This window comes from Gavia stellata, chromosome 11 (genome assembly GCF_030936135.1).
Source record: "Gavia stellata isolate bGavSte3 chromosome 11, bGavSte3.hap2, whole genome shotgun sequence".
In the NCBI taxonomy this organism is placed as follows: domain Eukaryota; kingdom Metazoa; phylum Chordata; class Aves; order Gaviiformes; family Gaviidae; genus Gavia; species Gavia stellata.
The window spans coordinates 6,479,904-6,505,638 of record NC_082604.1 but is presented as its reverse complement, the minus strand read 5'-3'; the positions used below and the strand labels follow the sequence as shown (position 1 = coordinate 6,505,638).

At 38.4% G+C, this 25,735-nt stretch overlaps 1 protein-coding gene across 1 annotated transcript in view; it reads left to right on the top strand.

Annotated features, from left to right (window-relative positions):
* The window catches only part of LOC104259710 (glypican-5-like), a 391,297-nt gene that overhangs the window by 29,864 nt on the left and 335,698 nt on the right, over positions 1-25,735 (top strand). The window lies entirely within an intron of this gene.

Here is a 25,735-nt window from a genome sequence, read left to right as displayed (position 1 = left end):
AGTGTAGTCACAATGCTGGAGATAGATGCAGTCCAAAATCAATGAGCTACTTTAAAAAAAAAAAAAAAAACACAAAACCAACCATCACCAACAGAAATCTGCCAACTATCACCAACAATGCCTCTGGTTTCCTTTATTTACTGCTGGATTCTAGAAATGCAGAAATGTTGTTTTTTAAATAGGTTTTTTTTTTTGTAATCCCATAGTACTTGGTCTTTTATTCAGACAAATTGTTACCCACCCCTTTTCACTTGTATAACCCTGCTAAGAGGAGTTTTGTACTCTGCTGACCTTTGAGCTGAAAGCTGGCTGAGTTGTATAATTTGGTTTTGGCTCACTGCAAAAATGACTCCCTACAGAGAGAGAGAGATAGGAGAGAGAGGCTCCATTAGAGTATTTCTGTCCACCTCCTGTATACTATTCATTCCTATTCCAGTGCACCAAACAATCTGTGTTTTCTAGCTGGAGTGAAAGCCTGTTTTATGTATGCAGCCCGAGGGAGGCTGGAATATTCCTTTTTAGCTATAGCTTTGCATGTGTGAACTGCATGCACATGGACTACTGCTGGCTGTCTGGTGTGGGGCTCTAGGTGGGAGAAGACTGTCTTCATCCATGTGACAAAACCAGCCTTTTTTTGGCTGCTGCTGTTCTTTGTTGAAATGTAAACATAGCTCTTCATAGGGTACTTTCTGTATATAGGTCTTAAGCACATTTAGAAAGGACTTCAGTGTGGGTGTATTGGTGCTAGAGATGGATAAAGTGAAGCACAGGGGAGGGAAAATGTCGTTCCTAATGTGGCACATCATACCATAGGAAGAGCTGAGAATGCAACTTCATTTATCTTCGTGACCTCTTCCAATCCCTCTAAAGAAGTATTTATGATTTCTAGAGAGCTTGGAGGGAAGGGAATTTTGGCTGGTTGTAGTCTCCCGAAGTGTTTGCTGGAAGACTGAGAGATGCTCATTTTGTCCTTCATCCTTGGCACAGTTAGGCTACTTTGCCCTAACTGTGGACCAGGTCAGTGTTTCAAAGCGGTGCAGTACGAGGAAGGGGTATTCTGCATCAACTCTTTGGTGGTAAGATTTCTTCTTTGTATTTTGGTACTACCTGAAAGTTCATAATTCCAGTGTGCTTAGCATGCCATCAGTTCAGAGGAAGGAATTCCCCTGGTTTGCAATCCAGTGTAAAACAGTTTATGGTGGATGGAGGCAACGAAAGATGAAGACCTGTAGGGTAGGAGGGCCAGAGTCCGTTAGAAATAAGTAGCCTGTGTAACCAAGAAACTTAGGCGCAATAGTGGTGAATCATTACCTTTGTGGGAGATGGTCTTCCGATTCTGCCGTCCTGTTTTTATCCTCCTTATTGGTGCCATCTCAATTGATGAAACATCAGCAACTGCCATGTATTTCCCCCTGCCACATTGGGTGAGGCTGCAGGGCCACCTAACACAGTCTTGTCCAGTGGTCAGTAAATGAACAGGGAAATATATCAGAAATATGGACACACTTCCCTTTTTTACCCTTCTGTTCCCTGAAGAATGATAATTCAAGAGCTTCCTGAGTCTAGGCTGAGATGCACCCATTATCCATTGGTGTAATTACCCGTTGTTGGGTCAACTATCCATTAATTCCTCTCTCTCACAAAAAAATTGGCAATGTTGAACGCATGCTGACCACAATTTAATTATCCATCAGGTTGCTTGCTTTAAATGTGCTGCCTACTAATTCCATTGTGTCACTTGATTCTTAAGTTTTATTGTTTAAAAAGTGTAGTTATTGCCAGTATAAGTGAAGTATTCATCTTCTATACGCCATTTATGGTTTTAGAACCCAAGGCTTTGCAAAGACTTCAGTCTTTGTCTGCATGGGAAAGGGTGTTAAATTATTTCTTGTAATTGTCCTTTTCTCAGCAAAATATAAAAAATAAGCTAGCAATGTGCAATATTCCCTAATGCTCTCACCTTTTATCTTCTGAACACGCAAAATGAAAAGAAAATCTCGGAGATGTGCCAGGGACTGTGAGTAAATATTATTACATTGTGAATGGTGGTTATTGAACTCGCTATGGAGCTTGTGTGTTCAATCTCTAAACACTTTGAATGGTCTGAGGTATTCTTTTCTTGGCTGAAAGACTACCTGTGATCATTTGGAATAATACCTTTTCAGAAGTTGTGTGTACACTTCTGTTCAGATTTTAGATCCAGAGCAACATTTTCATGGTGTAGATTACAAGAGAGTGAGTGTGTTTCTTAGCTGCTGTCTTGTAATGTTCCATTTGTCATAGAAAGTGGAATCAGTGTGATGACCTACTATCCATACATGACTTAAGGGCTGTGGTTTATTTCTGTTTACATACAAGCCAAAAGTTAAATGTGGAAACAAACAAACAAACCTTCACCTTTAAATTTTTTCTGTAGTATAGAATAAGTGTGTGCAGAAGTTCATCCCAGCCTCTCATGTCCTCTAAGACTCTCCATGCCTCTTGATTTTTTTTTCCCCATACTGTTTCATCTCCCATACTATACATTATGAAAATCAAGTATCCAATGTTTTTTACTGTTTTTTCAAGGTTACCTGAATCCTGCTGAAAAGATAATTTCTCTAGTCATCTCCTGATCACATTCTCTGTTTCCTTGATAGAGCTACCCTCCTGCACCTAAAATATGCCTTTCATTTTGTATTTACCAGTGTAGTCCATCCTGCTAGTCACCTGTGATTCATGATCTAAATGTCAGTTACTGTCACAGGCCAGTGATGCCAGCCTTTTCATTCACTTAATATTAAAGTTCAGATGGGTACCTCTTTGGTTTTTCCTATGCTGTCTTTCATGTTAGAGAAGTGTGCCCTGTGAAGACCCTCTCGCCTTCATTGTCTTCCTTTTAAATGCCATTCTTAAAACTCTCCTTAAGCTGATGATAAACAAAATACTTGTGAAAGGTCAACCCAAAATATACTGAATCCACTGACTGTTATATTGACCACGTTTGCCACGCTCTTGCCCCTTTTTGTCCTTCCTCCCCTGTGTACGTGTATTTATCAGCTGTCATTTGCCTTTCCGTTCTTTGGCAGCTCTGAGTCAGGCACTGTGCTTTAGCCTGGATCTCTACAGTACCTGTGATCCTGGTGTTTTATTAGCATACCTAATTGCTATAGTAATGTAAATAACTGTTGACATTGGTAATTTTTGTGTGTTTCTGATTTCATTAATGTATTTCCCTGCTGTGCCTTGTCATTTGGGCAGCTTGTTAGGAAGAAGAAATTACTAGTCTTTAAAAGAACACAGGGAAGAATCAAAGGAAGAAACCATGGAGGAGATCACATTCTTCTGTCAGAAAATTCTGATGACTATATGCTTTCAAAATAGCAAATTCAAATGGAAAATTTAACGAAAACCTAGGAAGAATGCTTAATTCTAGCCATGGAATGTAAATCACTATCCTGTAAATCACTATCTTGCAAACCATATCTAGTAACGAAGATCATGTCCACAGAAGCCTTTATAGGATAACGAAAGCTAATGACTGCCCAGGGAAGTGGTGGAGTCACCATCCCTGGAGGTGTTCAAGGAACGTGTGGACGAGGCATTGTGGGACACGGTTTAATGGGCATGGTGGTGTTAGTTGATGGTTGGACTTGATGATCTTACAGGTCTTTTCCAACCTTAGTGATTCTGTGATTCTGTGACTACATTGCTAATAGTGTATTTTTCCTTAAATATAGGAAAACCTTATATCAAGTCTTACTTTTTACAGCAAAATGACCTTATCTCAGTTGGCAATCGACAGTGATACTGTGGAGCCACCAGCATTGCGAGTAGTTCACTGTTGTAAGAGTTCCTGCATGTTGTATGCAGGTTTGATTTATGAAATAGTGCGCAGTTGTTTTTCAAGAATGCAATACGCAGAACTGTGCTAGTGGATAACTGATGGATAGTACTGGTCTTGCCAGAAGCTTATATTGGTAATCATTATATCCTTATGAGCATCGAAGTTTTTGATAGGTTACTAAAATCATAGTGCTTTGACTGTTAAGCAAGTGTGTTATATTGTTTAGATATCTCTGTTACTTTTGAAAGTGATTAAATGCAGATTTTACAGAATTGTTTGAAAGGATGGTATAATTCTATGTGAAATGGTGAGAGAAATATACATTAAATACTTTTAAAAGGAATCAACAAATCATCTAGGTGAGATACCATCCATTTAGCCTTTACAATCATCATGTAAATTTGCTTCCTGAGCTTGTCTGCTTTGGCTGTCATTTGATACCTAGAATGTAAGCAATTTGGGGCAGGGACAGTCTCTTCATTATCTATTTATAACTGTTGTTCATACAATGTGGGTAGGGCATATCAGTGCTAGAACAAGAAATCTAATGAACACACACATCATGTGTTTGGTCATCTTATATCTGTGTCCATATTTCACCTGTCTGTTGTCGTAATTATATTTTTCTTCCTCTTTGTTTTTTCCAGTACCTTGTCAGGCTGTTGACCGTTTCTCCAGAGTATAAAAGCATGGTGGAAGTGTAGCCCAATAAATCAATGATAAATTAGTCCAGATAGAAAACACAAAGATAGCTGGAGAAAAAGTGTTCATTCTTAAAAAAAAAAAAAAGAAAATTAAAAGCTTGCAAAAGCAGAGTGAGCAAATGAATCTGAGGGCCTGACTACCTGGTGAGGCTTTAACACAGTGGCTGTTGTGAAGGTAATGTTTTTGTGACAGTGTTTCTGGAATCTTGTTTAGTGTCTCTTTCTTCTGGTGTTATACACTTTATTCACAACCATCTTGTGAAACTTCAGTGGCCTCCTTCCTGTGGACTAGAAGATGGGAGGTTTTCTCCTTCTATTTCACTTCTGTTCTGACATGGCATTTCCATATAGGTAGCATTACTGCTCAGTCTTTAATGACATGAAGTGCCCCATCCCAGTGACTCTGCTGCTGGTTGTGTGAGCGCTTTAGAAAATCTTATGAATTAACTTGTTCTCAATGCAATCAAGTCCAAGTTCCTGCTTGCCTGAGATAGCCTGACATTTTGTGAAAAAGGTGGGTGAAGACCTGAGAATCGATGTGTTCTGGCAAAGAGATTTTTTGAATAGGAGTTTAAGGTGTATGAAGATAGTTTCTGCCTAAAACTTACTTGGAATAAAAAAAAAAGAGGACCATTGGCTGTCCTTCAGTTTATGGGGGATTTTATTTCAATGATAATTCAGCTTTTAATTACACATCCTTTTCTCCTAGAGATGATTGGTTGTTTAAACTTCCTTTTGTTGTTTTATTAGTCCTTTTATTGTGAGATTTAAAAGAGGAAAGGCATTCTTTTAGGCCATTTCTAGATGCAAAATCTTAGCTGTTCTTTGAGCCAAGAGTATAGGTTCTGTAACACTGAAACTGTTGCACAATTCAATAAAAACAGGAGAAAAAACATTTGAGATAACAAACCAAATGCAAAAAGGCTGATTTACAGGAAATGCTTACTTCATTCTCACAGTTGCTTTTTCAGACTTCAAAAAGAAAATGATTGAGCAAGACTGACAAGGCTAAGAGAGCAAATATCTCAAAGCCAAGTATGCTCAGGAGAAAACAGTAGATTCAAACCTCGGCTCCATGCCCCAGTAATGATAGTGTGGCATTTCAGTTTGCAGTGTACTCTCTTCTGCCAACTGTAGACTCTCAATGGTTAAAAAGAATTTTACTCAGAAAATAAAATAATTTTTTTCAGTTTAACTGGCATTAGGAAATACACTTTCATTATTTTCTTACCTTATTTTAGGAGGCAAATGTGGAATGTCTTAGATTCTTCTGAATTTTTTAAGAAAAATTAATTTACCATCTCTGTTATGTAGATGTATTTTGTTTTTTATTTTTAGAGGAGTTTGTATATATACCTTTTAGTAATGCTGTGTAACATAATGCATTATTAATCTAAACTGTTAAGTGTGTATAGTTTTAAAAAGAGGACAATTTTTTTTCTTCCAGTTATTAACAGAAAATGACTTACTGCTGTTGCTGTCATGTGTTGTATTTTACTTATAGGCTAGGACTTCACTGTGGTGTATATAAAAACCTAAGAAACCGTGCCAGTCCCAGGAAGATTACAGTGTTACCGTAACATGAGAGACAGAGGAGTATAGACAGATGGAGGGTGTGTAAAACCAATAGGATCATGTTTTTCAGTATAAGAGATAGCAGTCTTAGTGTTTACAAGCACATTTGTAATGTTTGGATTTTTAGATCAGATTTCCGAGTTTCTGTGCTTCATCTTAGTTCAAAATCTGCTTTTCAAAATTTTGTTACTCTAGAATGGCATGGCTTCCCAGGTTGCCCACCAACTGAGGGCAGATAGGCTTTGAGGACACTTTAGTTTAAAAAGAGGTGTGCTTGATTTTAAGTGAGTTTATTCATGTGAGCATTTACCTTCAGACAAAATATTTTCAAAACTTTCTAGAATTGTAGCAAACTTTGGAAGCAAGGAAAGGAAAACTGCTTGTATGCTTGTTTTGTAATCATATGCTTGCATGTTTCAGCCACTCACAGCATGAATGGACAAATCACAGAATCATTAAGGGTGGAAAAGACCTGTAAGATCATCAAGTCCAACCATCAACCCAACACCACCATGCCCACTAAACCATGTCCCACAATGCCACGTCCACACGTTCCTTGAACACCTCCAGGGACGGTGACTCCACCACCTCCCTGGGCAGCCTGTTCCAATGCTTCACCACTCTCTCTGTAAAGACATTTTTCCTAATATCCAGCCTAAACCTCCCCTGGCGCAACTTGAGGCCATTTCCTCTTGTCCTGTTGCTAGTCACCTGGGAGAAGAGACCAACACCCACCTCTCTGCAACCCCCTTTCAGGTAGTTGTAGAGAGCGATGAGGTCTCCCCTCAGCCTCCTCTTCTCCAGACTGAACAACCCCAGCTCCCTCAGCTGCTCCTCATCAGACTTGTGCTCCAGTCTTATATATAAATCAATCATTTTTCACCTCTCTGTTACTTTGATTTTCCCCCTTCATCCTTTATGCTTTTCCCTTAGGTGTTTCTCTTGAGAAGGAGAGGAGGAAGAATGTACGTGTAGAGCATGGAATGCCTCGTTGAATGTTGGCCCGGTACTTACTGGTTGCTCTACCAGTAGTTTAGGATCACTGATTTACAATTGAACGATTGTACGACAGAACAGCTGAAGCAGTACTTGCACCAGTCCTGTGTACGCCAGTCTAGTGAGAGAGGCTGAAATTTATAAGGATGCAGAGATAAAGTAATGTGAAAGTAGACTGATGTGCTATAACCGTGTAGAGAGATGTGGTCAAATCCATGGTATGTGAACGTGATTCTCACTAAAACTTACTCTTCCATCTGACCTTAAGTTGAAATGACTGTTCATCATCTGTCTACAAAAATATCTGTGAAGTGACATGTGCAATACATCAGATCTCAAGTTAGCATGGATTCCTTGTCCTGTGCCGCCTTCATGGACATCTGTTTGGATTGCATTTCTACATTTCTGGCCGTGCAACTGGAGTGTAAATATTCTGGAAGTGTAGCTATTGGATTATGCCTTTCGTTTGCTATTTTTTTGGGGACTTGGGGTTTATTTAATGAAATACTGGATCCGTTATTATCACCATCCTTGCAGAAAGCTTAAGGCATTTTCTCTAAACTCAGATGTTTTAAATTTAGGAATTAGGAAGACTTGTGTGGTTATAAATATAATCTGTTGAATACTTCCTATCCATTTTATTGGGGCAGTGATTCACTAGTGCTGCTACCTAGCAGCCTCCCATTGACTCTTTAACTGTTCTTCAAATGTTTCACAGAGCTTTTTTTTTTTGTGTGGATCTGAATGTTATTGATGATCTATAAGGCCTTACTGATTTTCTGTAAGATAGCTTCTATCCCACCAGTGCCTTTTCTATTGAAAAGAGGGATTATTCCGCCTGCTTTTCAGTCAAATTTAGTGTCTAAATGGAGGACTGAATTGCTACAGTAGCCATATTAGCTGCTTGTTAACATTTCACGTTCATCTTAGAACCAAATGTAGGTGTTTCAGTAGACAGGTTGAAAATACATGCATAAACACATGGCTTCTTAACATTTGTTTACTTCCTCTTCTGTAATTAACAATGCTCTACCAGATTGTGCTGAAATGAAGTTGTATAGTTGTGTCATGGGAGAGCAGGGTTTAAGGGGAATTGGAGCTTTTGGCTGAGTAAGACTGACCTGCAGTTTGGTTAGAGCAGGGTGTGAACTCAAACCACTTAACTTCTTGTGTGTGTGTGTTTGTGTTCTAGGATGGGAAGGCCTTGTTTTCTTACTGGCAAGTGATAGTTTTGAATGAGATCCTATTCCAGTCACTCGTCTGTTAGACCACTGCATCACGCATTTTACATTATTTCCAAAAACTGTTGAACCAGGACGCTTTGCGACCTTTTTTTTTTGTTTTCACAGAAGTTAATTTACGGTTGCCTTGGCCGTCACTAAAATTTTGCGATATCCGCACGCTTAAGCAACAATGTGAGAATAGGACTTGGGAGTAAGAAATTTATGGGTCATGTCTTCCCCACATCCTCTCAAATCTTTCCCTCAGTCTTGTAGGCCTATTCACAGCTACTAAAGGGTGGTTTGTGTCAGATTTTAGAGGTTCCAACAGCCTTGTTCTGCTGAGGATAACTACATCTGCTCCGAATCTTTAATCGGAAAGGTTTGAGAGACTGGCTGTCTTCTTTTTCCTGTATTAAGACTTTTGTCTTTGATGTACCATGCTAAAATTAGGAACCCTGCAGATGTTTACGTTTGGAATGGAAGTACTGATGCAAATCTTAGTGGATTTTTATTAGAAAGAGGAGCTTTAACAGTTAGTTTTTCTTGCCCTCTTTGCCATGACTATTTTGCAGTTGTGTAACTTTTTCTGATTTGGGCTGTCAGTTTCTTGGGAAAGCTTCCTTTAACTTCTTTTAGATTGCTGTGGGAAAGAAATATGTTTGTAGGACACATAATAATTTCTTTACCCTTTCTATTACTGCTTTTGTGAAGTTTCATAATATTCACTGTAAACAGAAGGCTATGAACAGGAAGAGAGGCTTTCCATAAAAATAAATAGTATGTATCTGCTATCAGGATTTTAGAGGTGCACATGCAGAAACATGGAGCTTTTAGATTTCACTTTCTTCCCCTTTTAGTGGTGTTCTGACAAGTCCTCTCCTTGGCTTTGTTCTAGCATCTGCATTTTCCATATGTGACCAGTGATTGTTGGAACATGTGAGGCCCCGTGCCCCGCTGGCACCTCCTGTAGAAGTCACTGCTCCAGAAATCACTTCTTGTTCCTTCTCTTTGTGAGCAGGCTTAGCCTGCCCTAGCCCAGCTGCAGAGTTCTGTTTGACTCTGAAGCCATCAAGCAGCTTTCATACAGCTGGATAGATAGTAACTGTGGGTGGATAAATAGCACTCCGAGAAGTAGAGCTGACCAACACACCAAAACCAGTTATCTTAAGCTAGAACTTCCTTTCTACATGCATTTAATCAGTTCCTCATGTATTATATCCTGCTTTTTTCTCTTAGTAGTTTTGGCCCAGGTTGTTGCGTGAAAGTCATAACAGAAAATATGGTCTAACACCTCTGGAAAACCTTCCTTCTATTTCTACTCATACAGAACCCTCTAAGGAAATGTTTTGGCATGTGGCGAAGAGCTGCTCTTTTGACTCCGTGGACTAAATGAAAAGTTACAAATCAGGGCGGCTTCTGCGCCTGACTCAACAGGGAATGATCCAGATGCTTCTAAATAATTGATTCTTCATTTGTCTTGTTATATAAAGAAAAGGTCTTATGTCTGTTAGCTGGGAGGGAAAATTGCACCTTTGTGCCTTTAGGAAATGCAGGTTTATTCCTAATAACAAGATGACTGTATTTGTCTCATGGTCAGCTGGAGTAGGAGGGAGTCGCAGTAGTTTCAGTGGTTCCATGTCTATTCAAGGATCTAAGCCATTCGAATAGTACTATTTTGATTCAGCCATTAATGTAGGTAGGCGCTTAACATTAAATGTGATTATTTTTTTTTTATTTTAAGATGAAAGAAAGGTGTAGGTTTCTTGCTGAAATATACTCTTACACTTCTAAATTTGACGCGCATATTTTGCATGGTGCATCAGGTGGAAGAGGCTATTTGGATTCAGCAGAACTCTCTCGTCTCCTGTAGCACATTGCATCTTTCCTTATTTACTAAACTTAGTGGAAAAGGAGGGTATGATACACTTGTAAACATGAACTATAAACCACTGTAACACTGCAGACAAAATAATGGTCCACAAAATTGGGAGTAGTTCTAGGTGTACAAATATAAAAAACACATTTATAGAATATTTTTTATTTTTTAATTCTTTAAAACTTATGCTCCAGAAAGAATAATTCCTTCAGCTGTACTCATCTGTAAAACAATGGTTAGAAAATGTAAACATTCCTCACATTTATTGCCAACAAAAGTTAAGTTTTTGGGGTACTAGCCAGTGAATGTGAAATTAAAGAAACAGTGGGTCACCTACAGGAGGGTGAATCCTTGTAGCCCAGACTACTTTGCTCTTAATTTTTTTGACTAGTTATGAATAAATCAACTCATTACTCTCTTAAAAATTCTTTGTAAATAAAGGCAACATACATCCTTTAGTAAGCATCAGTGCAATTCAGAAACTTGGAAAATAACTTCCGAAACGGACTGAAGTTAAACTGATGTCATGTTGTTGTGTGGGTGGCCCAATGTGCTTAGGGTATATGTAAGAATGAAATAGCATCTCCTGGGTTTTTTGGCCCCGTGAAGAAAGCATTGCTTTCAAGTGTGAGATTCAGGTGGTGCTGGGGATGTGCAGGGTGCTTTTTCAATGCTGGGTTAACCCTGCTGTCATGGCAATGAGTTTGCGTGGGTGCAGAATCATTGAAGTGATCCTTTGTGTATAGAGTGCTCTTTACCTGTGTTACCTGCCCCAAAATGCATCCAGGGCTCCTCCAGAGAGATCTCCAACTCTACCACCACTACCTGGTTCCTGCTCTTTCTGCAGCAGTGACAATTGTTGTTGCAGAGTTGGTTTCTGCTGCCTAAAAATGATAATTGTGCAAACTACCAAAGTGTTTGACTGCAAGAAGTTGCAGTTCAGAGCTTCGGTTTGTTGCCGGATTCTGCCAATGTACAAAAGCTGATTGAAGGCTTCAAATATAGGTGTGTTCTTCCTGCTAGCGAAATAATTCTTACAGTTGACCCATCGTGCGCAACATCACAGGCATGTCTTTCGTTTGATCCTGCTTTTCGTATTGCTGTGAAGTCTTGTTCATACTTCCTGAAACAAAGGGGCAGACGCAAGGCAGAAAGCCATCGGAGGAGAAAACCGCGTAAAGTGATAACTCAGTCTTCATGTTTGTAACTTACTTCAGTATCGTTTGGAATAATGAAAGAGTTGATCTATGCACTGGAAGTAAAAAAAAATTTAGTGATTCAAAAGTGCTTGCCTGAGAAGTTCCTATGGCAATGAAGCCATTGCCATCCTGGAGTTACTGTAACGATTTATATACCTGTAAGATGATAGTTTTCACCCGTGCAGGCTCTATCTCTGAGTATCAAGCTACTAAATAGTGATGGCAGATGTTAGTAGGTGGATATACTACTAGTGCAGGATGAGGTCTCTCTTACCAAGATGAATATTGTCCTTTACCTGAAATGATAGGAATGCAAAATGGTCTTTTCTGATTTAAATTTATTTATATAGTCTTTACAAAACTGAATAAAGCATTTACCTTGGCTTTGGTCCAAAAGCAGTTAAAATCCCTGGTAATCTTTCCACTGATTTAATTGAGCTTGGACCCTGGCTTCAAGGACAGAATGAAACTAGAGTTTTTGAATTACAGTGCTAAAGAAAAGGGGAGGCTTCTGTGTCCTCAAGTGAAGATTACTTTATTGGGATGTGCCATGGACTATATTGCTAAGTGGCAAATGAGTGAACCCCAATTGGTATGAGCCAGCTCAAACTCATTACTGAAAAACCTCCTCCTGGCAGCCTGCAATGCAGCTCACAAAAATGGATTCCTGTGAGAAGGATCATTCATCCGCTCCTGCTTGGGGGGGCTGTAGGAAATCGGAAAGTCCCAAAAGAACATACGACAGATCAATAATTAATTTTTTTTATATATACATATACAAAGAGAGGCAGGCATGTGTTCTTTTTCATTTGGACTTAATAATATAATTTATGGAGATTGCGTCCAGCAGAAGAACTAAACGTATAAAGAATCAAAATCCAGTGTAGTCAACTTTTGTTGGAAACAAAATATTCTTAAGACATTTTAAAGTTAAAACTTATATGCTAAATATAGTAGCTAAAAATACTCTTTCATTACCCCCCCTCCAAATTCTAAGACTGTGGTGATCAGACACACTTGCCTTACTCTTACTGCTTCTGTATTTGGTAGCAGAATTTGGAAAAGTTGGAGGAAGAGGAGCAATGCTTTGATATTGAAATGCACAGAGTAAATTCTGTAAATGGTATGAGAGGAGGTGAGATACTTTTTTTCACCGGATTTGCCAATATAGTTGGGAAGGAAAATAGGCAGTTTTTTGGTCAGTCCTTCAGAGTTCTGTGTCTGAAGAAGGACTTTTGTGTCCAAAAGATTTTTTTTTTTCTCCTCCAACTGTATTAATTCATCTAACAACAGATGCCACCCTTCCCTATTAACCTTCAATCTTCCAATATCCTCAGTCTGCCGTCCTTACAGCAAAGCTATTACTGCTCAATACCAAATTTATTTTGAGACATTTATGGCTGTTGTACAGTAATGCACTTGACACCAAACTAATCCAGCAGAGCATATGAGCTCAGGCGTGCTCTCTCTCTGAGTTCTGATACTTCATAGATACGACTGAGAGCTGTGGGCATTGGTTTAAGATGGAAGCAGAACTGGCCTAGTTGCAATCTGGCCTGCTGATAGGGAACTCTGTGTGTGTGGGTGCTGAGGTTCAGTCATTCTCTTTCTTGCAGACCTTAACTGGTGCCACATGCCAGTGGCATTTGATAGCACAAAGCTACCATTTCTTCTGAGTGTACTGTTAACTTCAGGGTGGAGTGGGGTTTTTTAATGAGTTGGGTACATTTTCAGTTGGAGAATAGGAAATGTCATTGCAGTGGTTTAAATCAGAATTTGTTTTAATTTTTTGCTTTGTAATCTAGACACTTTCTAATGGGATATGAGGTTTGTCGTGATCTTTTTTTTTTAGTATTCACAAAGCTTCCTCCACCCCTTTTGTTTTTTTCCTAAGTATATTCCATAGGTTTGAGAGACAAGGTTAGCCTCAACAATGCTTTTGCTACTGCAAAAAGGAATACCTAAGAATTCAAGGACAAATAAGACATGTAGAAAAAACTATATGAAAAGAAATACTTACCTACACCTCTACCCACTGGATGCTTAGAAATAATGGTCTGATGAATAGCAAAGATAAAATAAGCCCAGGGATGGCACAGCTTCCAGGAAAATGCAGAGAACTAATGAAGGTTTCTAAAACCTCTTAGTTATATCTCTCTATCAAAAAACTGATTCTCCTCTTAGCTACTTGAAGATGGAGTAACTTGAGTGAAGGCTTTTGAGTTAGACTAGGTATAACTGGTGTAAATTACAGCAGCATGAGACCCACAGTGATTTATCTTGTGATGGCAGAGACAAATCTTATCTAAAGATTCCTGGTTCTATAGAGGATGAAACATTCTTTTTCCTGTCATCACTCAAGGCAATAGATAGTTTTATCTAATTTTATAATCTGTCTGAACAGAGCAGTTTTGAGGCTATAAGCATTATTTAAGGATGTGCTTTCTTGTATTTCCAAAGCCATCATCAAGGTCTTTTCCTCAAGCAGGCATCTTTTCTATAGGCCTGCTTTTGATCTTCTTTTGACTGTGGGGTTTTGTGGCAATTTTTAGTGATTTGTTATTTCAAGATCAATAAAACTGAAATACTAAAAGCAAAAAGGAGGCTTACAAGCCCCCCCTACTTCCAGCCCACCCAGTCTTTCCACTGCACACTCCGCAAGACACCTTGTGGGACTGCTGTCATATCAAGTGCCACCAGAACATGTGCTGCGTTTGGTGGTGCAGCACAAGGCCCTATTTAAGCAGGGGTCAAAATGGAGTTGTTCTGGCCTTAGCACGTTACTTAAAATCTGTGTAGTGAGATTACAGGCCTGGCAGGTGGGAAACACAACCAAACATGAATATACCCATCTGCATTGCTGAAAAAAAAAAAAAATTAAAAAAAGGCACGTGATCCAGTGCTCAAAATTCTGAAGACCTGGGATATACTTGCAGTGGATAAGGCTGCTAGATAAGCAAAGGATGAGAGAGGCAGCCCCCTCTGTTAGTGTAGTATCCAGGCACTTTCTCAGTGTGAAATATTGGGGAGCCACCACAAATCTGCACTCAGTCCAGGAAAGAGACTGCAAGCAGAATGAACTGTCTCTTATGGTCCTTTCATGAAAGAAAGGAATGGATGCCATGTTGCTGTATTGTTCCTAGTTAATAGGCTAGGGAACTCAAGACAAAAAAAAAAAATAGTTGTTGCACAGCTCCATTTTTTTCAAACTCAAGAAAAATTGAACTTTATTCTTCCTGCTCTACAACTTTGATGTGGCTTTACTCTGCCATTGATAGAGTGCAAGGCACCACGCAAGAACCCCCTTTATGAAAAGACTGTAGGCGCACTCTGGCTTTATGCTGCTTTCAGGAACATTGGCTTAATTGCAACTTTTGCCTGGATAGAAGACTTGAGTTGTTGAAATTCTGCATGCAGCATCACCAGCAGGATTGAGTAGCTTCCTTCTTGCTTAGACCAAAGACTGCTACATAATATCAAACCAAGATGACTTCCTGAAGATAATGCTCCTTCTCTTGGTGGCGATGCTGTCTGCACTGACGCTACCCTGGACAGTGTCTCAGAAGACTTGAAGCTTTTCCAGAGTGTTAAAACAACATTCCTTCCTAGGAGGCAGCTGCATAGGGGCAACTAATATTAAGTCCTAATTGTAAAGCTTCCTTTTCTTTTTTAGCAAATATCCCAGTGTTTTTATTTTATACAGTAGAACAGCCATCTTAAAACCAGCATTGATCCTGACACAGTAAACTGATGTTACATGTTCATGCTTCATTTAGTGCTGTCCAGTCACATGCTCATATGACGAGTGGAAAGGGTGCTTGGTTGACTATCCCCTCTCTGTGGAGGGTGGCATCTCTCCTCTTTACAACATGTCACATTCTCAGTCTCCTGAGAGCATTTCCAGTTAGTTGTCCAGTTTTCTGTGTAACCATTCACAGCTGCCATCACAGATCTAAGCCTTCTGGGCTGGGCTGAACCTCTGCATGGGTGCAGCATGCTCCACTGAGCGTCCGCAGCAGCCAGATCAGCTTGAGATGCTTGGGGTCTTCCAACTTACTGAGATAGCCACGCTGTACCATATAGCATGTCTAAGGAATAATCTAAACACTGAACATATTCTTGTTCTGCCAACTAAGTTTCTTGATGCCTAAGGACAACTCATTCTCATCTTTCTTCCACAGCCATTCATGGTGACTCACTGACTCCACAGGTCAGGTTTAGCCCTAGATTCATACGCTTTAAAGATAGACACATACTTAGGTTCTTTGTTGGTTTGGCACCAAAGAACTCAATATTCTGTAGATCAACCATTTTGATTTTGTACAAGTTTTAGCGGTCTGCCAGGAAATGAGTTTCAACAGCCTGAGGGCTTTTGGGCAAAGTGACTCAAGTCTATTTACATGCTAACCTTTGAATTTCTCAGATTCGCATGCGTGATAATTTGTTTGAATAAAGATTTGGCTATAAAAATGGAATTAAACCTTTATGATGACCTTTAGAGTAATTTGGACATGTTCTTATCTTGGCTTGCTATTTAAAACCTGTGCAGTTACTGATCCATGACGTGGGTAATGAAATTTTATTTGAAACTGTTTAATGTTTGTGTTGAGCTTTAAGTGTGAAGAGGCTCTTTTCTTGTTGGTATTTGGATGCTATTTCTGTTTTGTTTTCAGAATGATTTATAAGCATAAAGAGACGTGGATGTGTTCATTCCTTTATTTTCAATTTTGGACCCGATTTAGATTCCATCTTTGGATGTATCCCTGGTTGTGCTCCCTCCAAGGGAGGGGTGAGTCTTGAGGTTTTAGATATTAAAGAGGTTTACTCTTCAATTCTTTAAATAATTAATATATTAAATATGCATATTGTGCATGAAGCAAAAAGTCCTGAATGTTTTCATTCCACTTAGATTTTACAGAGCAAAACTAACTCTGCTACTTGAAATGTCATCCTTTTTTGTATTTACATCATGGCTGTCACCAGTGACATTGAAGACCATTTGATGTTGTTTGGTTAAACCATATTAATTAAAGCATGGATCTGTACGTGATGTTTTAGAAGTGGCAATTTAAGAGAAGTAGCATGAATACCCTTTACAGTGGAAAACCATGTGATAGCTTCAGCTGTATGTTTTTTAATCAGCCTTGAATCAGGTTGGCCTGTCTTTAATGTTTGGGTTTTTTAACCTTGTAACACAGAACAAGTCACAGAATTTATTTCAAAAAATATTCTGAGCTAGGGTAGTGTGCAGTCAACACCAAAGGTATAGCTCAGATTGAAATGTGTGGGAGGGTCATCACCAAACCACGTATGAAAACCTTGTAACAAACCAAAACTCCTGAGAGACAATAATCTAGGAATGTGATTAGTGGCAGAGATGGTGACAGTCTTTTTTTTTCTTTTTTTTTTCCTTTCCTGGAAGAATAAAAAATGAATAAAAAACTTCCTTATGTTCTGGCTAAGATCTGTTTTGAAATTCTAAGTAATTATGATGTGCACCAGCAAATCTGAACCCATATAACCTGTAGGCCAAAAAGAGTGTGCATTGTGATTCCATTTCATTTACACAAGGAGATTTCTGTGTGCAACATCTTTACTCTAAGGTCTGAGTAATGACCCTGTACAATTTGTTGTATAGGTGGAAAAACACATTGTGACAAGGCAATATGGACACTATTGCTTATAAGTTGAGGAAGAGAATTCATCAAAAGTGTATGTATACATCTTTCGCTGGTACCAGGGAGAATTTAAAAAAAAAAAAAAAAAAGAAAAAGCCCTCCTCCTATATTTTATGGAAAATGGTATCTTTTTCCATCAGGGTGGCAGTCCTTTCCAAAAGAACCCATTCAGCATATCACAGGGGCCCTGGGAGTTCCCTGCTGTCCCTGTGTGGGATTAGAGTGTTTCTATTTACAATTCATGGACTTGATTCAAATCAGAGCTAGACTGAATCTTAACTCTGTGAATGTTCTTGAACATCTCTGAATATTTTACCCCAAACAGAAACAGCATGCTTTGCAGTTGCATCTCTGGTTGAAAGATTCCTATTGATAGTATTAGAATTCCCGATTAATATAGCTAAAAATCCCAGATAGGTCAGCACTAGCAGCACTTGTGGTTCCTTGCGCTTTCGAATCAAAATGCTGCTGTTGCGTTAGGGTATCAAAAGACAAGTTGTTACTAAGAAAACCATATCCCAGCCCATCCCAAAACATCTACATATGTCCACACGTGGGAGTCTACATGCACATGTCAAATGTCTCTAACCTTGGAGAGTTTCTCATTTTAGGCAGCAGAATTTTCTGATGAAAAATAATATTAGTTAAATATTTTCCCAGTCATACTATTTATTAAATCCATATTGAACGTGTTTGCCTACAGAATAAATTGAGTTCAGCTATACAGCACAACAATGAGCTATTCTTAAAAAAAAGGAAAAAAAGAATAAAAAAGTTACTTTTAATAAAAGAAGCCAGATGCTGACTTCATACATTCTGGGGAAAGAAAACCCGTGTAAATTCAATGCTTTTCATTGAGTCCCCTTAGTGAAATTATATCTAGTGTTTTGATCCAATGCAATTCTTAATGTAGTAACATCTTTTGGCTCGGGAGGCTCCTTACTCTTTCCAGACCAATAAATCTCTGTGAGGCTGCTGCACTAGCTTTTTGGCAGTAGGGTAACTCATGTTGCCTATTGATGATTTCTTTGTGTGTTTTAGTACATTCTGACAAATTCTGCTCATTTAGTACAGCTTCTAATAAAAGAATGTTTCTCTTGTTTTCAGAAATAGTCAAGTGTATTTTTAAATAAACAAAACAATTTTAACTTTTTAGGTCCCAGTGAAACAGAATGTAAGTCAAGCAATAAGATAATTATTGCAGTAGCATTAAGTTACAGAGCTTTAAATACAGATACAAAAAGTGCGTGTTAAGGCCTTGACTTAAATCTGTCAGCAGAGACCTTGTATTGGACCTGTAGGCTCTGATTCTGCAAATGCAGTGCTACTGAAGGCAAAGTTAAGAACACACACGTAAGACCTCAGGACAGGATTTTAGCAATATGTCTGTTCCTATTGTTGTCTGCTCGATTCCCAATTTTCAGTTAAAACGTGTTCTCTTCTAAACTGGATGAAGTTACTGGTTGGCAGCAAAGAGTGTCAGATTTCACACTTCTTTTCTACAGGACTTCTCGAAATAAAGGTGACTTAAGGTCACCTAAGGAATGCACAGAAAGGCATCTACTCAGAAGTACTCAGTGGAATGATTTTTTAGAGCTTTACCTCTTCCAGGTTTTCCGTGTGCCATGTCAATAGCGTGCACCTCTGGTCTAGGTCTTCCAGGTCAAATTCCTTGGTAGTGAAAAATCCAGCTTTACAGCAGCAGAGAAGTTTTTGCCTGTCTGATTTCAATTGTATATGCGAAGGCTAGAGAGTGCCAGGAGTGCATTAAAATAATATAGAGGACCCCAGATTTATTGCATTTGCAAGTGGCCATTCACAGCAACATAGCTGGTTAGCGGCTTCTGGGACAGAGGAAGGATTGCCTGACACTTTGAGCCTGCAGGAAAAAAGGAGGAAATCCAAAATGTCCCTAGTGAAGCCTTGGATAAAACAGGTGAAAGAGGGGCTTGGACTCCATGAGAATTGAGGGCATTATAGTTTGTGGAAAACGGGAAGGAATTTTCTATTGCAGATGTAGATGATTGTGGAGGAAAAAAAAAAAGCTGGAAAGATTCAATACGTGTGTTAATGATGTCCCTGAAGAGAAAGTCAACAGTAATCCCATTCTTCTCATTCAGAAACTTCTTACTCAAGAGTCAGAGCTTCCTGGCAAGGAGGCTGAGATTTTGGAAGGAAGGTACTGACATCTGAAGCATGGGGTTTTGATAGGAGTCTAAAGGGTTTAAGCTCTTCTTTTTTGATAGGAGCAGCTTAAGGAGTACTCTCATAGCTTGATCAATACTCCACCTTGATTTCAAGTGAGATAATTAGAGTTCGTCCTTAAAAGATCATGGGTTTTTTGTTTGTGTGTATGGAGGAGAAGATATTGTCAGAAGCTTGTTTGTGACTGACAATGCAATGCAGCCCAGAGATAACAGACAAGCTCATCCATCAAGCCCAAGATGTTCTGAACAATCAGCCCTGATTCCCTGAACCAGGGTTTTCTAATGAATCTTTGTCACCAAAAAACTTCTGCTTGACTTTGATTCACCTACTGATAATATCATAAAGTCTTGACTCTAGTACTGGTTTTTGTGTAGTCGCAATCCAAACATTTTTACAGTCCAGAGAGAATAAATAGTTCGTGTTTGTGCAAGGTTTTTGCTTACTGCAGCAAATGTTTAGAGAGCACAAGGTGTTTGAGATTTGTATGAGGTTTGCAATACTTGTCTGAATTTATCTTCTCAAACTGAATGATTGCTAGACTAGAGCAACTGTCTTTTTAGCAAAATGTTCCTAAAATGGAATAAATAATCTGTTTTCCTTGCTTGATAATCTGTGGGTTTGGTAGAGAATCAATCTTCAGATACTTTCAGAGAGTAAAAAGAGCAGCTTGTTGTAATGGTCTATTAATGTTACAGAACAAGAAGTGATGTAGTCAAAGTCTTTGGTAGCTTTATTTATACTTTTCTCTCACTCTTTTGAATCTGTTATCCCCCGTTTCCCAACCTTTTTGTTATTTATTAATGCTTTATTCCAGAAATAAACTTATTTGTTTGCAGTGACTGTACTTGAGAGGTAAGGATAAACAAGCTTCTTTGGTTGACGGTCTTCCTATGTGAATATTCAGAAGTGTTAAAATAGCAAGCAATAAGGAGCAGCATTTCTGGGACGATTTCCCTCGAGCGGACAAAGTCACCATTTTGTAGTCATGGTTTGGCCATATCCTGTGGAGAAGATGACACCAGTCTTTTCATCTTCCCTGCAGTGACAGTGACAGACCATTCTTTCTCTGTGTTTGCCATAGCATGTTGGCTGCCATCCACCTCTTAGGAACATCATTGACACACATCCTGGATCTTGCTTTTTAGCGTTCTAGTTAAGAGGGCTCAATGCTCACTACACAGAAAAAGGAAATCAAGTGCTCTTATTGATCTGATCTCATGACTCTAAAACAAGGGGCAATTTATATTGGAAAGCAGTGATTTTTAAAATTCTTTTATATAAAACACAGTTATCTTGTGGCAATAAATGCTGCAAGCTATCAGTAAGGCCAAATGCTTATTATGATTCAGACGTGGATTACACGTATTCTGTATATCTTGCAGAGCATGATTTATAATGGACAATACTTTTTTAAAGAGAGTTCATTTTTCAATATATTTTTTCTTTTTTCTGTAAAGACATATGCAGTGGTTCTAAATGGACCACTGCGGTGTGACCATCTTCCCTATTTCCAACCTTCCATATTTTTGTTTTAATAGCCTATAGAAATTGAATTATTCTTCACTTTACGCATCATTTAGTTTATGCAGTGAATTGCTCAAAGCAACAAAACTGAAAAGTAATGAGCCATTCAGATGATTTTTACTAAAATTAAGACTTCAATACCATGCTGCTTGGTTTCTTGTGATAGCAAGTTGAATGCTTTATGATCAGAACAATAATCTTAAGAGCAGGGCGTTAAAAGAAAAAGTTAAAAACTTCAGGTACACATGCAAATACTAAAGCAATGTATCGCTCTTCTTCACACCTAGGAAAATGTGGCTGGCTTGCTTAAGGGCAAGGAGAGAACTCCCTCAGCTGCCTTATATTGAAAAACGAACTCTATTGTGTTTTCTAGCCAGTTCACTCGTACAGCGCCTGCTCTTCCTGCCTTTGAAAGTGTGCTTTCATATTAATCAGAAATTTCAAACCCAAGGGATAAAACATAAGACAGGAGATTGGCTTAGTAATCATGCAGTTGGAACTCTTTATAGCTCCACAGAGCTGGAATTTGAGAGAGCATTCATGTTACACTGCAGGCATCAGGGCTTGCAACTAAGCTGGAAAAAAAAGATGAAAGTTCACATTTTCACTTGTCAATAGGGTTGAATTTCAAGTAATATGCCCAACACAAGACATGTCCTAGTCAAGAGAACTGACAGTGTTCTACAACTTTAGACAATCAAGTGTGTATCGGTATGAGAAGAATTCTGAATATATTGACTGTCAGATACTGAGTCCTGCTTTATTTTCATAATAGTATAAGGGAGTTAAAAGTAATATCAGTATGTACTGTTTTCTTTTAACTTTTTTGCACAACGTAGATTGACTTTTTTAATACTTAGTATTTCATATGTGCATTTATTCCAAAACCATATTCCAATACTTACTGAAAGTAAGCCAATCATATTTTCATTTATGGAAGAGATTATTTGACAGCCTCAGATGCTAAGGATATGTCTTAGTGGCCAAAAGTCTGTTCCTGTTGTGTGTTTTGACCTGTATGGCTGTAACTTTGAGTTCTTTCTACAGAAGCTGTAATAATACTCCTGTAGTTGCATTAAAGGCAAACCTTCCTAAAGTGGTTTAAGTCCTGGAAAAAGGAGGACTTTTTCACATGGTATTGCAGGCTTTATAAGTTATTTGTCCCCATTGGTAGGCTTTCCAAACTGCCCAACTCCAATTTTGTATTTGTGGAATTGTAAAGAGCATTCTTGGTTCTTAATTCAATCTTGTTCTGACATCAGCTATAACCCAGGTATAGGAGGATATATAACAGTGTTCTCTGAAGACCTAAAAAGTGTAAAGTGCAAATAGATCATCTCTTCCATCCTGAAAATGAGCAAATCACTAGACCTAGAAACATGAAGGAATGAGTCTTTTTCTAGTTGTTAAGAGATCAGAGGAGAGGTAATTAAATTGTGTTTATTTCGTAAACATGGTACTCTAAGTGTGTTATTAACCATGCCCTAGTGAGGTGAACAAACTTAGCATTACTAATCTCAGTGAATTCAGTGGCATGAACATAATACTTGAGCGTGTTTGGGGCATTTGGACCTTTGATAGCCAACAGAAGCTTTACCATCACTAGGGAAGCCTGACCTTGTCTTTTCTCTTCAGAAAGCTTGAAATTGGAATATCTGATATAATACATTCCCATAATTAACATTTACTGTTGAGAAGACCCTTTGATGTGGTTGATACCTGTGACCAAAGAGCAAACAATTTTTTTTTTGTTTGCTTGAATATAATATATTTGGGAGAAAGGTAGCTTTTGTGTTATCTTATTAAGTTGGAGCCTGTTCCACTGCTGAGTGATATATGAAATAGGCATGTGTTTTGATAAATCTGCCAAAGCAATCTAGTTTCTTTCATCTCAGGTGTGACTGGAAACAAATGTGTAAAGCCAAATCTTAAATGTTTAATTATCATAAAATCTTCCCAATTTTGCTAAATCAGCTTTAATTTATTGGATATAATTCAGGTTCCTGAGAATTTGTAATGGTATTAATGTACTAATATAACGTTTTAAAAGAGAACAGGAGGTGGCTACCTAGCATTGCAATTTTAGGAAACATGCTAGCACCACCCTGGAGTAGGAAGCAATAGCATGGAGGAAGTAACGTATGTTATTCTGTATGCTTTCATGAAATAATCCCAGAGGTGATTTTATGATTGCTGGATATCTGTAATTAATGAAGACTTCCAAATGATTTTACAGGGTTTATTTAATCTTTCATGTGCAGAAAGAAGAGATTTTGAAATGTTGAATTTTCTCCTGTTATAGTAACTTACATCCTGATGTTGCCCGCTCTTGCTGTGTGTGGTTATGCACGCATTGTATGTAGATTTGTTGACCTCTGCTGAGCTCCTCGTAAAGAACGGGAATAAATCTTTTCAGAATCAGGGCTGTATTTGCAAAGGTAATGCAAAAGTTGAAATAGCATGAGGGTTAAAGAAATTACAGTGAAATACAGATACAATGGCCAGCAGCTAGTCGTCTTATAATCTGAGTAACACTGAGTTCTTTGAAATAATCAGTGGTAGGCTGATGGCTAAAACCCACCTCTTTTGTAAGATAAGTTACTTTTTTTCTAGGAAATATTGGTGTCTCTTGATACTGTTCAGTTAACAGAGGAAACATTAACACAGCACCGTGCTTTGTGGTACTTATATTCACATGTTTTCCAACTTTGTGACATAAATACTCTGTGTTGTAATTTTAAGAACCATGGATCTGTGTTATTTAGTAGAACAGGTTGCAAAAAACTGAGCTAGTTCAGTTTAAGGTAAGGTTGAGGGTGAGTAATTTGGAGTTAGTATTTCTTAAAAATGAGTCTGAAATACATTTTTAAAAAAATGTATACCTGTGTTTAATATTGTTGAGGTGATACAAGTGCAGACCTAAACCACAGAAAAACAAATTCATTCTATATATTTGTAGAGAAGATACAGTGCTTGATTTAACAGTAGAAAGATATTTATGTTGGTTTTTTTTAAATGGTTTTGCATATTTCTATTTCTGGCTGTTTAGCTATGTGACACAGAAGGATAAATGTATACAGAAGGCTGTGCATGTCAGCTGGAGAAATCAATAATTTAATGTGCTTAGCAATATGAGACTAGGCTGAAATCTTTGTTTTTCATGTTCAAATACAGACCAGATAAACAGCAATCTAAGTGTGTTACCATGTTAGGATGACTTGGTAGGCTTTGTGAAATGGTAATGATTGGGTACAGTTCCTTTTGGGAAAACGTCCACAGCTCAGGAATCATAACTGTGATAGAACTTTGTTATAACTCTTAAAAAAAACCCAAACAAACAAAAAAAAACCACAAAAAAAACCAACACAAAAAACCCCAGCAAACTGCTTTATGTCAGCAAAGCCTCCTGGTTTAGCCTCTGCTCAGTGCTCTGCATCTGTGAAGATGATGATCGTGATTATGATTGAATATTACGTGTTAAGCCTGGGTCTGGCAGTCTCTTCCAGTGCAAAGGCCAGAAGGGAGTATTTTGGGCATTTCCAATGAAAATGTGTGTGAAGAACTATATGGCAGGTAAAGCAATAGCAAAGTGCCATTCCCTTCACCTGTAGCTGCTACTAACACGTGCAGCAGAATTTGTTATGTTTGTGACAGGCAAGCAGGGTCAGGTCCATAGGAGAGGGGACAGAATCCAGGTATAATCACACTGAATGCTAGTGTTGTCTGCATTGGTTGGTGTTTGCATTGGTGTTCCTTCTGTAATTTCTGAATGATAACCAAAGTCAGGGCTGCAAAAGTGGGATATAGCTAATTGCAACCAGACAGGTTAGTATCTAGTGCTAGGGAAGTAAGGACATGCAGGAAGACAAATTATTGCATTAATATGGACAAATACCTGTGTGGTTTGAACTGCATATTCTTGGTCCTTTTTCTTCTTTATGGACTAAAATATACTACTCCCTATTAGTCTGTTGAGAAACAGCATATGAAGGAATCCTGCAACAGGTATCACAGGCATGCACACAGCAGGTGTATAATAAATGAAATAAGCTTACCTCAAAAAATGTGACTGTGACTTAAACTCTAAAAGGAATACTAAAACCTGAGTTTAAGGAACCTGACTGGAAAGAACCCAGGCTTTTGGGGCTGTAATACTAATGCTTCGCTTGCCCTGTGCCTCTCGAAGGATTTCATTCTGGTAGGAAATGTTGCAAGAGTTCCCAAATGGAGATAGTAGCATGTTGTAAATGGGTTTATGAGCCCAGGATGCATTTCCCTTATGGAAGAGGGACATGAATGCAGGTATGAAAACAGGGTACTGTGGTCAGGGAAGGAGGAGAAAAAAAAATAATAAATGGGGACAGCTGTACATCTGCATCAGTGTAGAGAGACAGGAACTGACCCATGGGAAGCTTAAACTGGAGGCTGGCTGCAGCTGTGCAGGGATTCAGCAACAGAGTTTGTCCTTTGCCCCTCATCCCTGCTGGTCGTTATCCCAGTCTCCTCTCATCTGTAGTGTATGCAGCAGGTTTCCTCCCACTACCCTACTCCCAGTCTTTATATTAACTGGCTTAAAATTTTAAAGAAATATTTTCATGGGAAATCATTGAGGAGCTAGGAGATTATGAAGATATTCTCAATGAGACCAAAGAATTGCTTCAGGCAGGAAGTTATGGCAGGTACTTTTCTTTTTCTTACAGATTTTTCTTAAAAATATTAGATATTTTAGTCAAAATCATCTTTGCTAAATACTAGAAGGCTTGGTAACAACTATGAATTATAAATATGATTAAAGTAGATGCTATTGAAACTAATTCCAACTTCTGTAATACAAAGGTGGCTTTAGAGGAAGCATGTCTATAGAAAGCCTTGAATTTAATCTCTGGTGATTCTTTGAAGAATTGTGTTTTATATAGAGTAACATGC